The sequence below is a fragment of the Phascolarctos cinereus genome, unplaced genomic scaffold (assembly GCF_003287225.1).
Source record: "Phascolarctos cinereus isolate Bilbo 61053 unplaced genomic scaffold, phaCin_HiC Scaffold_2;HRSCAF=192, whole genome shotgun sequence".
NCBI classification, from domain to species: Eukaryota; Metazoa; Chordata; class Mammalia; order Diprotodontia; family Phascolarctidae; genus Phascolarctos; species Phascolarctos cinereus.
The window spans coordinates 312790270-312804939 of record NW_027555625.1 but is presented as its reverse complement, the minus strand read 5'-3'; the positions used below and the strand labels follow the sequence as shown (position 1 = coordinate 312804939).

Below are 14670 nucleotides of genomic sequence, written 5' to 3'. Positions count from 1 at the left end.
GTACATTCTCTAATTGGGAAATGTTTAATGAAATAAATAAAAATACAATATATGTTAATTTATGGTTTTCTAAGTCAATATGCAGGCTTCCATTTGTATTCGAGTTTTTTGTTAGTTTGTTCTTAGGCAATTAGAGTTAAGTAACTTGCCCTCCATCACACAGCTAGTGTCAAGTGTTTGGTCTGAGCCCAGATTTGAACTCAGGTCCTCCTTACTCCAGGGCTGGTGCTCTACCCATTATGCCACCTAGTTGCCCCCCTATTTGAGTTTGACACTACTGTAAAGCCTCTTCCACTGCTAACATTCTATAGTTCCATGTTTTTCTTTCAGCCCTAACATTCTGCACTCCAAAAGTCTATGTTCTATGATGCTTTTCAATTCTAACATCCTTTGACTCCATGACTTTGGAGTTTTGCCAAGGTAGCTCTGGGACTAGACCTTTGGATAGCACCTCATCTTATATTCTGCAAAGTATTATGTAAGCACAAGGCCAGTAAGAGGGTAGAGAAAGCCAGGTTTAAACTACTGGGGTGGTCTAAAATGGGCCTTTAGGCCCAGAAAGGGTGCATGTGTTTTTGTTTTTCTCAGCAGTATCATTTTTTGTCAGTTGTTTTTAACACTGTAAAATTGGTAGATTTCAAAGAAAATAATAATGACATATAAAACTCTGTCAGTTATGAGCCAATATAGACTCTAATTAAAGAACTACCAATTACCTATTTAAAAGAGAATGTAATTATATTTAATACAATTGTTAACAAGTATTTATTTCATATTCAGTGCTCACACAATTATGATTTGTGACCTGAGCATTTCAAATAAGTCCCAACATTCTTTTCTATACTTTGACAGTATGGCATGCAATCTTGTTATATTCTTTAAGAATAAATCTTTTCTCTTCCTATTCCATGTTTTACTTGTATAGCAGGCAATATATGTTTGTTTTATTTTGTGCTTACACATTAATACAAATCCTGTAAAGATTGTTAGTGAGAGAGAGTTCCCTTCCCTCCTTTCTTTTTCCTTTCCTTTCCTCTCTTTTCTTCTCTTCTCTCCCTCTTCATCCTCTTCCTTATTTGCTGGGAATTCTGAATTGTTTTTTCCCCCACAGGGTCCCAAACTCCAGCTACCAAACAGAGTGCTGTATGGTGTGAGCACTCGTGTTTATGTGTTCAGTCATTTCCAAAGGAGTAAGAAGAGAAGGTAAAATCCTCAGGGTCTGGACCTGCTTACTGAAATGTTCTGCTGTTTGCCACTTAATCCAGGTCTGACCTCTAAGTCACCTTCAGCTGTAGCTGCTAGTGCTCTGTGACCTGCCAGACTGAGGTGGACCTGTAAGGGAGGGAGAACCATGAATGCTAAGGATTCAGCTCTCCAGTTAGGTGGGAGCTGGGGATGAGCAACCAAGCCCCAACCAAAACTCAGCAGGCCCTCCCTGAGTCAGAGTCATTGACAGAGACAGATGTCATCTCTCCTTTATGCCTCCTTCTCTCCTTGGTGACACCAACACCATCCTGGTTCAGGCCTTTATCACCTCAAGCCTGGACTATTGCAATAGCCTGCTGATTGGTCTCCCTGCCTTGTGTCTCCCCCACTCCAGTCCAGCCTCCATTCAGATGTCAAAGTAATCGTCCTAGAGCACTGGTTTGACTATATCACCCGCCCCACCCCCCACCATTTGATAAACTCCATTGGCTCCCTAATACCATCAGGATCAAATAGAAAACTCCCGCTTTACCTTTGAAAACGCTCCATAACCTGGTCCCTTCCTATCTTTCCAGTCTTCTTACAAACTGGCCTCTTTGCTACTCTTCAGATAGAATGCCCCACCTCCCAGCATTTTCCCTGCCTTTGGTCAAGTTTCAGCTAAGGTCCTCCCTTCTGCAAGAAGCCTTTCCCAGTCCTCCTTTCTTAGGGCATTCCCTCTGTTGGTTAGCTCCAATTTATCCCATGTGGGTCTTATTTGTACATAGTTGCTTGCGTTTTGTCTTCCCCATCAGACTGTGAGCCCCTTGAAAGCAGGACTGGCTTCTTGTGTTTGCTGTTTGGTTTGGTTCTGCCTTTCTTTGTCTCCCTAGCACTTAGCCTGGCACACAGCAGGTATTTATTAAAGGCTTATTTACTTATTGATTTCTATTGGGCTCCAAGCCTTCCTTCTCTTCCTTCATGTCTCTGTCTTCTGGAGGCCTCTAGCTCTCTCCTTGACTGATTACTCCAAGCACTTTTCCCATCTAACTCTCTCCTTGAGACACATATAAGGTGGCAGACAGAGACCTAGACAGGGAGTCAGAAGATCAAGATTTGAATTTCAGCTCTGCTTCCTATTTCCTGTGTTGCTTTGGGCTAATCTCTATGTCTTTTTACCCTTCTCTGGGGGCTTAGTTTCCTCATCTGTATGACAGGGATTGATTAGATGATCTCTAGAGGCTCTTCCAGCTCAAAATCCTATGATCCTACATCAGCTCCTCTGGCAGCAGAAGGAATAGTGCAGGTGGCCAGACATATTTTCCATCATACTTCAGAACTGCTCAGCATAGCTCCGGGATGGGGGAGGTTCAAAGGCATCTCTCCAGGTGGTGATGTAGTTGCAGGATCAGCAGCTCCTAAGGACAACAAAGTAGCTTCACAGTACCCTGAAGGAGTTGCATCCTCTGCCCGGATCTGGCTTGGGAGCATAAGTTTTTAATTTACTATTTATTTTTAACATTTATTTTTAATTTTGAGTTCCAGATTCTCTCCTTGCCTCCGTCCTATCCTTCACCCATAGAGCAGGCAAGTAATAAGATACCAATTATCCATGTGAAATCATGCAAAACATATTTCCATATTAGCCATGTTACAAAAAAAGGCAAGAAAAATAAAGTGAAAAAATTATACTATTTGTACTCAGAGTCCATCAGTTCTCTCTGGAAGCATTTTTCATCATGAGTCCTTCAGAATCGTCTTAGATCATTGTATTGATCAGAGTAGCTAAATCTTTCACAATTGATCATCATTACAAGATTGCTATTATTATACAAAGTGATTTTCCAGTTTTTCTCACTTTACTTTGTATTGGTTCATGTAAGTCTTCCCAGGTTTTTCTGAAACCATCCTGCTTGTCAAATGATGAGCATTTCTTATAGCATAATAGTATTCCATCTCAATCATATACCACAACTTGTTCAACCATTCCCCAGTTGATAGGCATCTTGGGAGCATCTCCTACACAAGCTAGGGCAAGCTCAAAAGTCATAGTCAATCAGACTTTCCAGGGAGCCTTGCTTCAGTTTCTCCTAATAGAAAACTTCATCCCAAAACAGGGACTTTTGTGAAAGACATTATTATAGCATAAAAAAGAATCCTGGACTATGTAAAATCCTGGTACTAGTTTCATTTCTACCATTGATCTACCATGTGACCTTGGTTAAATGACATTCTTCTGGGCTTCAGTTTCATCCTCTAGTAGGCTATATGTGGAAATTACAATACCTACCCTATTGACCTTATGTGGTTGCTTTGAGGCTCAAATAAGAGAAAAGATGAGAAAGTACTTTTAGGTAATAGTGATCCCTTGGAAGCTTGGGTATTTTTGTTATTATAGGCCTTAACAAGACAATATCCAAAGACCAATCAGCCTGGTCATTAGAAGCTGAAAGTGACGTTTCATAAAGGTGGTTGATTCCAGCCACAAAGAGAATAAAATGATGTCATCAACCAAGGGAGGCAAGATGGTCCAGTGGAAAGAGCCCTGGGGGCAGCTAGGTGGCATAGTGGATAGAGCACTGGCCCTGAAGTCAGGAAGACCTGAGTTCAAATCCAGCCTCAGGCCAAACACTTGATATTTACTAGCTGTGTGACCCTGGGCAAGTCACTTAACCCCAATTGCCAAAAAAAGAAAAAAAAAAAAAGGAAAGAGCCCTGGAATAGGATTCAGAGCATTTGTGCTCAAATGCAGGTCACACAGTCTTTTATAGCTTGTGTAACCTTGGGGCCTCAGTTTCTTCACATATAACATAAGGGAAATTGAATGAGGTGCCCCCTAATTTCCCTTATAGTTCTAAATCTAGGATCAATGATGATCAATTTTGTCTCACTTACTTTGCAGGTTATCTGGGGGTAGACATATCATCTCAGGCTGGCTACCCTGCTGGGAACCTGGGAAGGACTTCCCTCCCACATCTTGTCATCCTGCTTAATCTCTCCACCCTACCTCTGCCCCGATCCTGACAACAAGTGATTATCAATCAGCATATTCTTAAAGAATTCAATCTCATTTTGATATTAGCCAAAAGGAAAAAAAAATCACAGAGTTCCCTGTCACTGGAAGAGTTTAAGTTGAGGCTGGGTGACAACCGGACAGAGGTGTTCTAGAGGAGATTTCTGAATGTGGTTGGACTAGATAATGGCTAAAGGCCTGTCCCACTTTAAGATTCCATTATTCTTTGCTACCAAACAATGCTAGAATCATGAGATCATAGATATAAAACTAGAAGAGACCTCTGCGGCCCTCTAGTCTACCCCCTTATCATTTGACAAATGAGGAAACTGAGGCCCAGGGAAGTTAAATGACTTGTCTAAGTAATATCAGAGATAGAACTCGAATGTAAGTCTTCTGACTCTAAAGCCAGTATTCTTTCCATTGTCCCACTAACTATTTACACATTTATGTAGCTATAGTACAGTTTACAAAGCATTTTCCCATCCATTCAAATTCTGGCTCTACAATTTATTATTCATGTAATTTCAGGCAAGTCAATTCACCTCTGAATCTCTATTTTCCCATCTATTAAAAAAAATGAGGGGATTGGATTAGGAAGGCCCTTTCCAACTCTAAAGTCCTATGACCTCATTTAATTCTAATTAGTACTCTTATGAGGGCAGATAGAATTACCTGTATTTTACACATGGAAAGAAGTGACTTGCCCAAGGCCATCCAGTGAGCTGGTCCAGGCTAGAATCCAGGGCTCCAGACTGCCTGTTCAGGGCTCCTTCTACTACAGACACTACCCCTCACATCTTGCTCCCAGAATTACACCCTTCTATGGAAGTAAAGAAGGCAGGTGTATGAGGGCTGACTCTAAAATACCCTTTTCATTCCTAGAGTATTGTCAGCAAAGTCCCTGAGCACTGTGACAGGCAGCGAGACTGACTGCTAAGTGCTGTCTTGGGAGGAAGCTGGCAAATGTAAGATGTTTTGGGAGACGCCTGTTATCTCCACACTGTGAATTCCATCTGTTACCTTCCTGGCTCTTTTGTGGGTTCCTGAAACTCTCCCACCAGTGATTCTGGCTGATTTCAATGACATTTGCTAATGAGGGCAGAGACAACCAACTGTGGTTGTCTTCCTTTCAACAACAGCAATGTGGTGGGCTCTCTAATCTTTCTGTAAAATGATGCCGAGAGAGAGTTGACTGCCTCACGGCTTCCACTGAAACCCAGTCATGAAGGGCTCGTTTCTCACCACCACTAGTAGTTTCCCTGAATTATAATGTAGAAAAACAGTGAGGTTTTGTACTTGACAAAATATGGCTCAAAAGCCAGGGGTTTTTTGTTGTTGTGGGCAGATGTACATAATAAAAGCAGGAATGTGGACCACAAGAGTTGAGGGCAGTAACCCTGCCCTCTTCCCTTAGCTTTTATTCTTGCTCAACTATTTGCATGCCAATTAGGGAGAATTGGGGAGGCGGTGAGTGCTTTATAGCCTCAGCCTTTATACAGCTTCTGTGGGTTGGCTGTTTTGGTTTTTAGTTAAAGTCTCTAAAATTGTCTTAGGGACATAACTTCTCCAAAAGGTCTTTAACAAAAAGTACAAGATATTGCTAACCCTAAATCAGATAGTTATCTGGGACCAGGGACTTCGAATTAGCACCAGAACCAGGCAGGCAAAAGAATAGACTTAATCTTGGCCTGGAAGCACTCTGGCTGCTTCTATTAGCTAAGTGTGGTGACTCATAGACTCAGTGCTTCCAGCCTACCCTTGCCAGAGAGAGGAACCTTAGCAGTTAAGAGCCAAGAACTCTGAAAATGACCCTAACAATTGGTAGTAAAGAGGAGCTCAGCTCTGCTGGAGAATACCCAGCAGAAATAATGAGCCCATCAAAAATGATGCATGCAGCCAGAATAAAGCTGAAGAGAGCAGTATGATGACATTACCAAAGGACATCAGTAGCCCTACAGCATCAGACTTATGAGTTGTCTTGTCTCTATGTGTTTCCTGTGTGTATGCCCTCCATATCTGTATCCTGGGTACATGTATTCCCAGTATACACATCTTCCTAGTCACATGTATGCCCTCCATAGATATTCCTTGATCAAACAAGTTTTTGTGTGTGCCCTTCCCCACTAATGAGCCAGCAGAGAGTGTGACCCATGCAGCAATGTGCTGGAGTCATGAGACTGGCTCATGACAGCCGGTTGTTAAATTTTCAGTGTGAACATTTACACTTCAGAAATTGGCAAGTGCTATAAACTAGAGCTTGATTTGTTGGTTACTTCACTTAAGGAAGGAAAGGGGAAAGTGTGAACAATGAAGATTAAATTTAAAAGTGTTGTGTATACATTTGGGGGGGGGATTCAACTGTTAAATATTTACTAGAATACCCCTGACTATGTGCCCAGAAGAAATCTTATCACTTTATCTGCTATGCTCTTTGGTGAATAAATGAATCAGCAAACATTTAATAAGCACCTACTATATACCAAAAACTGTCTTAAGTGCTGTAGAAACAAAGAAAATAACCAGAAGAAATACCTCAAGGAGCTTACGTTCTGCTAATATGTCTCTCAAGTAAATACATTATTGGAGGCTCATGACTGTAGTATTGAGTGGGTATTCACTTAAAGAGTGCCTCAAAATTGGAGTAGTTTTTCTGGGGGTCCATGTGTAAGAGAGTGTGCTTCAGGTGCTACATAGGTCAGAGCTGAAAGAGATCTTAAAACAGAGAACACAGAATTTTAGAGCTGGAAGGGACCTTAGAGACTACTAATCCAACACCTTCACTTTATTGATGGAGAAATTATTTGCCCAAGGTCACACAAAGTAACAGTGACAGAGCTGGAACTAGAATTCAGGTTTCCTGATCCCCAGTCCAGGGCTCTTGTCACTACAAATCACATTGTTTCCCTCTACTGCTTAACACAGAATCACAGACCCTGTAGGCCTCAGAACCACATTGCTGGGCATGAGTCTACCCTAATGTGTCAGGCTACTCGACTAACAAGAGGTCAAGCCTTGTCATTGACCAATCCCACCCTGACCATTTCCAGATACAAGCACGGACTAGTAAGGATCCATGATCTTCTACAACACAAAGGATTAATTGATTCATCAATCAAAAACAAGTATTTATCAAGTTCCTACTATGTATTAGACTAAGGATACAAAGACAGAAATGAAACTCTTAAGGTACTTACATTCTGTCGGGGAAAAAACAGGGACATATATAGTTTTGTACAAAATAAAGACAAGGTGGTTGACTGAGGGGAAGGGAGAGTACCAGCAGCTAGCTGGGGGATGGGGATCAGAGAAGGCCACATGTACAAGGTGGTACTTGAACTAAGTCTTCAAGGAGATTTAGGATTATAAGAGGTAGAAGTGAAGGGGGTGTGTGTGTGTGTGTGTGTGTGTGTGTGTGTGTGTGTACATTTCAAATATGGGGACAGCTAGAACAAAGATGTAGAGATGATAAATGGAGTGCTATGTCTCTTCTGGACCAGTGCCCAGGAAAGGCTAGCCTGAAAGGAAACACACACACACACACACACACAGAGTCCAAGAATAAAAAAGGCTGGGCCAGTCATTAGACATAGTGAGAATGTAGGGTATTCCAGAGGATTTGATGGAGAGATTCATAGTGGAACCAAGTACAGAGGCCCTGTCAGTAATAGCAAAGCCAGGAGAGGGTCACTTGAACACCTGCTATTTTCAGGGCCAAGACTGGGGCTAAATTCAAAGAGCTGTGAGACACCCACCCTGCCTTTTAGAAACTTATAGTCTAGTTTGGGAAGATAGTTCATATACATAATAATATAGCACCCCAAGACAAAATTTCTACATGCCTAATGGATAGTACAGACAGTGATTATCACTAATTCTCCAGGAGTTCATTAATCTCAGTTCATTGAATTAAAAAAAAAGAGCTAATAACTTGATTTCAATATAATTTCTTTGCCTTAGAATCTCACATATTTTATGTGTTTAAAAAGCATTATTCCATGGGCAGCTAGGTGGAGCAGTGGATAGAGCATCAGCCCTGGGAGTCAGGAGGACCTGAGTTCAAATCCAGCCTCAGATACTTGATACTTACTAACTGTGTGACCCTGGGCAAATCACTTAACCCCATTGCCTAGGAAAACAACAACAACAACAAAAAAAGCATTATTCTGAGATGGGATCCATGGGTTTCACCAGGCTGCCAAAGGGATCCATGATATAGATGATAGTGAAGGCTCACTTCTCCAGAGTCTCCATTTCCTTATCTGTGAAATTAGAAGGGTTGAACTATATGATATCCAAGGTCCCTTCCAGTTCTGATATTCTATGTTCTATATTTGAAATTTCAATACAGTTCAGATAGTCTATGATTCTTTGAGATTATACTCAGTGTTTAAATGTGTGATATAGACGGTAAGTACCATCAGAGTTCAGAGAAGGGAGCTTTCTCCCTATTGTGGACTGGGGTAATCAATGAAAGCTTCTAGAGAAGGTGTGACTTGAATTTAGGAGCAAACAATACCAACATGCCATGATCCATGACCTAGAACCAAAGCAAATCATCTTCCTCCACATAAAGATCTTCTCTCAGTCATGCACTTCCAGTTAAAACAGAATAATAAATGCAGTTGGGAACTCACTTGAAGGACAAATAAGAAGTTAATATGAAATGATAGACCATGTTAATTTGAAACTTCAGTTTTACCATGTGCATCTGGTGGCCCATATCCCTAACTCTGGGTATATACAGATTTGAGTTAAATCCTGGTTGGGGGAGGGATAGGAAATCTTCAAAGCATTCTCTTTGGCTCATGTCCCCACTCAGGGCTTCCCTAGGTACCACAAAAAAATTGCTTGTGTCTAGGTCTCTACAGAAAGGGCCCTTGGCTCCCATGCAAGCACTCAGAGTAACAACACATGGGAGTTCATAAAATCATGATAACTCTTTCCTCTCTAGTGAGCCTTATCTCCCCCAAAATTCCTCTGTAGTCTTCCAGATTTATAGTATTGCGCTCTGGTTGAGATATCCTAAAAGGAGAAAATATCTGGGGTCCCAGATATATTTAGTCCACGTAACTCACAATACTAACCAAGGGCAAAGTCTTTGCTTGCCTCTCCACATTGTGGCTATCTGCCTCTTGCTGCTCCCCAAGTTCAGCTCTTATTTGGTCCTGGAACTCTTCCTCTTTGTCCAGGAAGAAGGTACAGACAGGAATCCAGCATTTTCTGGGAACTCTTCCTATTCTATCCAAAGGGCACTTGGTCCTCTGTCTGCTCTGCTTATGCAGGAAACTTTCCATTGTTCCACCAGTGCTATCTTAGTAGTCATGCGGTTGCACATCTCCCTAAAGCAATGGTTCCCTTGCTGGACTGCAGGTTTCTCTCCAAGGAATAGGCACCTGTGTCTCGGCATCTTTCCCTCCCTCCCCCACCTCTTCTCCCTGCCCTGCTATGCCTCCCTTTAGAATGCTATCTGATAGCTGTTGCTCACTTGTACACTGATCTGACTCAATCACCCTAATTGTGGTATAATTGGGACAATACTTAGAACAGGGTATTCACACAAACCCTGTCAGAAGACATTCCCATTACCAAAACAAAATAAAATGTAATGCCAGTGAGGATGTGTATGCCTTTATGTCTTCTGGAGGGAGGCCAGAACAAAGGACTCATCATATAAAGGGGCAGCTAGGTGGCACGCTGCCGGGCCTGGAGTCAAGAAGGTCTGAGTTCAAATCTGGCCTCAGACACTTACTAGCTGTGTTGGTCTAGGCAAGTCACTTAACTACCTGTCAGAGTCGTTGTAAGGGTCAAATGGGATAATATTTACAAAATGTTTAGCATATTGTGCCTAGCACATAATAAGTACTATATACATGCTTATTCCATTCCTTCCTGCCCTTAATTCTCTGACCAGAGAGTTATCCTCACTCTTTCTCCCCACCTCCCCCCATATTTGCCAAATCCTATTGTTTCTGCCTTTGTAACATCTCTCCGTTCTCTCCTCTAACATTGCCAACACCCTAGTACAGGGCCTCATGCCTAGACTGCTGCAATAGCCCACTGGTTGGTCTCCTGGGCACAAGTCTCCCCATTCCAATCCATCTGGATGGAGACCCAGCTGCCAAAGTGATCTTCTGAAAGCAAGGGTCAGACCATGTCACCCTCCTATTTGATAAACTCCAGAGACTTCCTATCACCTTCAGGATCAAATATAAAATCCTGTATGGCTTATAAAGTTCTTCAAAACCTGGTCCCTTCCTACCTTTCCAAGTCTTCCTATACCTTCTTACTACAAGTACTCTGTGATCCAGTGACACTGGTCTCCTTGACATTCCTCAGACAGGACACGTCATCTCTATTCTCCAGGTATTTTCACTGACTGTTCCCCATGCCTGGACTCTTCTCATCTCCATCTTCTCCATCTTCAGCAAGAAGCCTTTCCCGATCCCCCTTCATGATAGTGCCTTCTAAGATTGTCTCCACAATATCCTGTATGTAGATTGATTGTACATGGTTGTTTACATGTGTCTCCCCATTAGACTGTGAGCTCCTGGAGCAGGTACTGTTTTGCCTTTCCCTCAGTTCTTAGCACAGTACCTGGTACATAATAGGTACTTAATACTAATTGACTGATTTATCTTTTAATTTTCACCAGGCTCATACTCGCTCCATATTTATTCTTGAAAAGGTAAAGATTTCTTCATTCCCAAAGGTCTTCAATACAGTTGACTTCAATACTTCAAAATGACTCCAGATTACATCAGTATCCGAAGAAGACCTCAGGCTTGCAAGCCTTCTGTCTGTTTAAGAAATTATTCCATAGAGTTGACACCACCCAGTGCCCAGATCAAGTGGCTTATCCTTCTGGGCATCTGCCCTGAACTTCGAAGCCAGGCCTGCTCCATGGATGGAGCTCAAATATTCTATGATGTGGGTGCAAAGGACCAGCTGAGAGAGGGCCTGTCTCTCCCCCTTTAGTTCATCTCCATAGGTGAGGCAAGTGTCTCCAAGGTCCCTTAGTCCTTTGGACCTATAGCACTGAATTTCGGTCATATATATGGGTTTGAGTTGTAGGAGGAAAAAGGACTGGATTTGGAATAAAGAAGGCCTATGTTAGAATCCTATGAACATAGAACTTTAGACCCAGGAAGAATATGAGAAGCAAGTCTAGTCTCACTCTCTGATGTGACAGATGGGGACACTAGGACCAAGAAGAATGGAAATGACTTGCCCAAGGTCACAGAGCTAGTGACAGAAGCATGGGTGTAGAATTTAAATAGCTCCAACTAGAGAAGTAATTTACCCAAGGTTACACAGGTAGTAAGTGACACAACCAGGAACTGAATCCAGATCATCTGAATCCAAATCCTGTGGTCTTTTTCACTGTGCCATAATGCTTCTCCTTGGTTTACCTTCAGGATTTTCAGCAGAGAGCTAGGCTCTTGCCAAGCAGAAATAAGCTTTATAGGTTTAGGATATTTCATTCACTCAACAAATTTATTAAATGAGTGCTATGTTCAGGGCCAGGAATATAACACAGACCTCCCTAGCGATACCTCCCTTGCTCTCAAGCAGCTTATGATCTCATAGGGGGGAAATATGGATACAAATAACTGTTAAAAAGGGAAAACGATATAGGGGAAAGGCAGAGGCCAGGGAATGTGTTATGGGAAGTCTGAGGCTCAGTGAGAGAGGCTCTCCAGCTTCCCAGAGAAGGTGATAGATAAGGTCCTTGAAGGTAGGGAGGGACTTCAATAGATTGACTTGAATAGAATACAAGGAGGACAGCAAAATTGCAGAGATAGGAGAGAGCAGGACAAGAATGGGGGGGGCCAGAAGAAAGAACAGAAGAGGAGAAAAGAAGGGGAGAGGGATAGGACGAGGGTCAGTGGGATGGGGAGAGAGTGGGGGGAGAGGTAGGAGGGGAAGAAAGTGGGGGGACGAGGAAGTGGAGAGGGAGAGGGAGTAGAGGGGGGAGAGAAAGTAGGGAGAGTGGGAGGGGGAAAGAGTGGAGGGGCGACTGAGTGAGAGCGAAGGGAGTAAAGGAAAAAGGAGAGGGGAGAGTGGGAGGGAAGATAGAGACGGTGAGTGAGGGGAAGGGGAGAAAAACCTGGGGCGCGAGAGGGTCGTTCCTGCGCATGCGCTACGCTTCCGCACAGCGCGGCAGCTGAGAGACAAGGGCGCGATCTTGGTCTCGAGAGGCGGCGGCCCCTTTGCTCCTATCGCCTCAGAGCCTCGAGCAGGCATCAGGGAAAGAAGGTAGGGGTAAGGAGAGGCAGGGCGAGGCCAAGAGGCGATGAGAGCTGAGGCGGGATCTTGAGGAGAGGAAAACTTTACCTCAGAGATCTTGGAGGATTCCCTCCTAGTCTCCGGTTTTAGGGGCCGAGCTGCGCGCCCAGTCTTCCTCCTCCTCGTGTAAAGCAGCGCCCCGCCCCCTCCCCTTGGATCCGAATGGCGGCTCAGTCACTCACTCGCCTCACTCACCGTGGAAGTTGGACGACGTCACGTCACAGCTCACCTGCCAGGGAGAGGGCGGGGCCCCGCTGTGGCTGTGATGCATTGATGACGTCATGCCACAGCTCACCTGCCAGGGAGAGGGCGGGGCCCCATTCTGACTCTGTGACGCATTGATGACGTCATGCCACAGCTCACCTGCCAGGGAGAGGGTGGGGCCCCGCTCTGACTCTGACGTGTGGATCTCATGAGCAGCAGTCATCTCAGCTGTGCCCTTCGTGCCCTCTACCTTCGAGTTTTCTTTCTCTTGGCTTCTCCTGTGAATTCTTCTTGTTCTTTTCTTGACCCAACTATGATCATCTGTATTCCACAGTTCTGAGGTCCATGTATTTCCTCCCCATTCTTCAATATTTTGGTCTAGATGTTATTATCCATCCTCTGTAGGCCTTGTGTGGTCCACGTGCCAACCCCCTTACACCTCCTCTCCATTCTTGGTGGGGTTTTTTTTGGGAGGGAGTGTTATATTACTATTTTTAATTTTTTTTTAATTAGTAAAAATGCATTCCCCTCCATTTCCCTGTATTAAATTGAATGGTTCTGTGATCAGTGTTTTACCACCTATTTGTTCTCCAATTCTGTAATTCATATCTACGTCCCATATCTCTCCTTTTTTCTTGATTAATAACTTGAGAAAGCCATCTACAATAGGTACTTCTACTTCCTCTCATTCTCTTCTTAACTCAATATAATCTGGCTTCTGAGCAACTGAAACTGCTCTCTCAGAAGTTATCAGTGATCTCTTAACTGACAAATCTAATGACCTTTGCTCAATCCTCATCTTTCTTGACCTCTCTGCAGCCTTTGACATTGGATAACCTGTTTTTGAGACTCTTCTCTTTTGGCTTTTGGGACACTACTCTCTCCTGGTTCTCCTACGTACCCCACTGCTCCTCAGTCTCCTTTGCAAGATCTTCATCCAGGTCATGCTTGCTAACCACTCGTGTCTCATACAAGGCTCCATCCTGGGCCACCCTCATTTTTACTATGCTGTTTCATGTGGTGATCTCATTGGCTTCCATGGATTTGATTGTCATCTCTATGCTGATAATCTTCAAGTATGCTTATCCAACTTAACCTCTTCGCTGACCTCCAGTCTTGCATCTCCAACTGCCTATTAGACATCTTTAACTAGATGTCCAGTAGACATTTTAAAACTCAACCTGTCCAAAACCACACTCATTATCTTTCTCCCCCAAATCCTCTCCCCTTTCAAACTTCCATGTTACTGTCAGGGGCGCCATTATCTTCCCAGTCTCCCGCACTTATAACCTAGGTGTCATCCTCAACTCCTCATTCCCTCTCACAACACATATTTAATCTGGTGCCAAGTCCTGTCAATTGTACCTTCATCTCTGGTATAGTCCCCCTTCTCTGATTGTCACCACCCTAATACAGGCACTCATCAACTCACACCTGAAGTACTGCAGTAGCCTGCTGGTTAATCTGTCTGCCACAAGTCTCTCCCCACTCTAGTCTATCCCTCACTCAGCTGCTGGCCAAAGTGATTTTCCTAAAGTACAGGTATAACCATGTTATACACTGTCCCCTCCCCACCATTCAATAAACTCCAGTGGTTCCCTATTGCTTCCAGTATCAAATATAACATCCTTTGTGCTATTCAAAGCCATTCATAACCTAGCCTCTCTCCACACACCTTTCCAGTCTTCTTATACCTAGCCCTCCCTCAACTACTCTCTAATCCAGTGACACTGGCCTCCTTGCAATTCTTCCTTGAACAAGACACTCCATCTCCTAACTCTGGTACTTTTCAGTAGGCTGTCCTCTATGCCAAAACTGTTCTCCCTTCTCATCTTCACCTCCTGGCTTCCTTAAAGTCCCAGCTAAAATTCCACCTTCTACAGGAAGCCTTTCCTAATCCTAATTCTAGTGCCTTCCCTCTGTTGATTATTTACTATTTATCCTGTAACTAGCTTGTTTGTACATAATTATTTACATGT

General features: G+C 43.3%; 1 protein-coding gene across 1 annotated transcript in view; it reads left to right on the top strand.

Moving 5' to 3' along the window:
- The first annotated feature begins 399 nt into the window (after positions 1 to 399).
- RAD21L1 (RAD21 cohesin complex component like 1) overlaps positions 400 to 14670 on the top strand; it is a 54114-nt gene continuing 39843 nt past the window's right edge. Inside the window, 2 exon segments of the mRNA XM_078150188.1 lie at positions 400 to 478; positions 1112 to 1203. The gene's annotated coding sequence lies outside the window, so the exon portion shown is untranslated.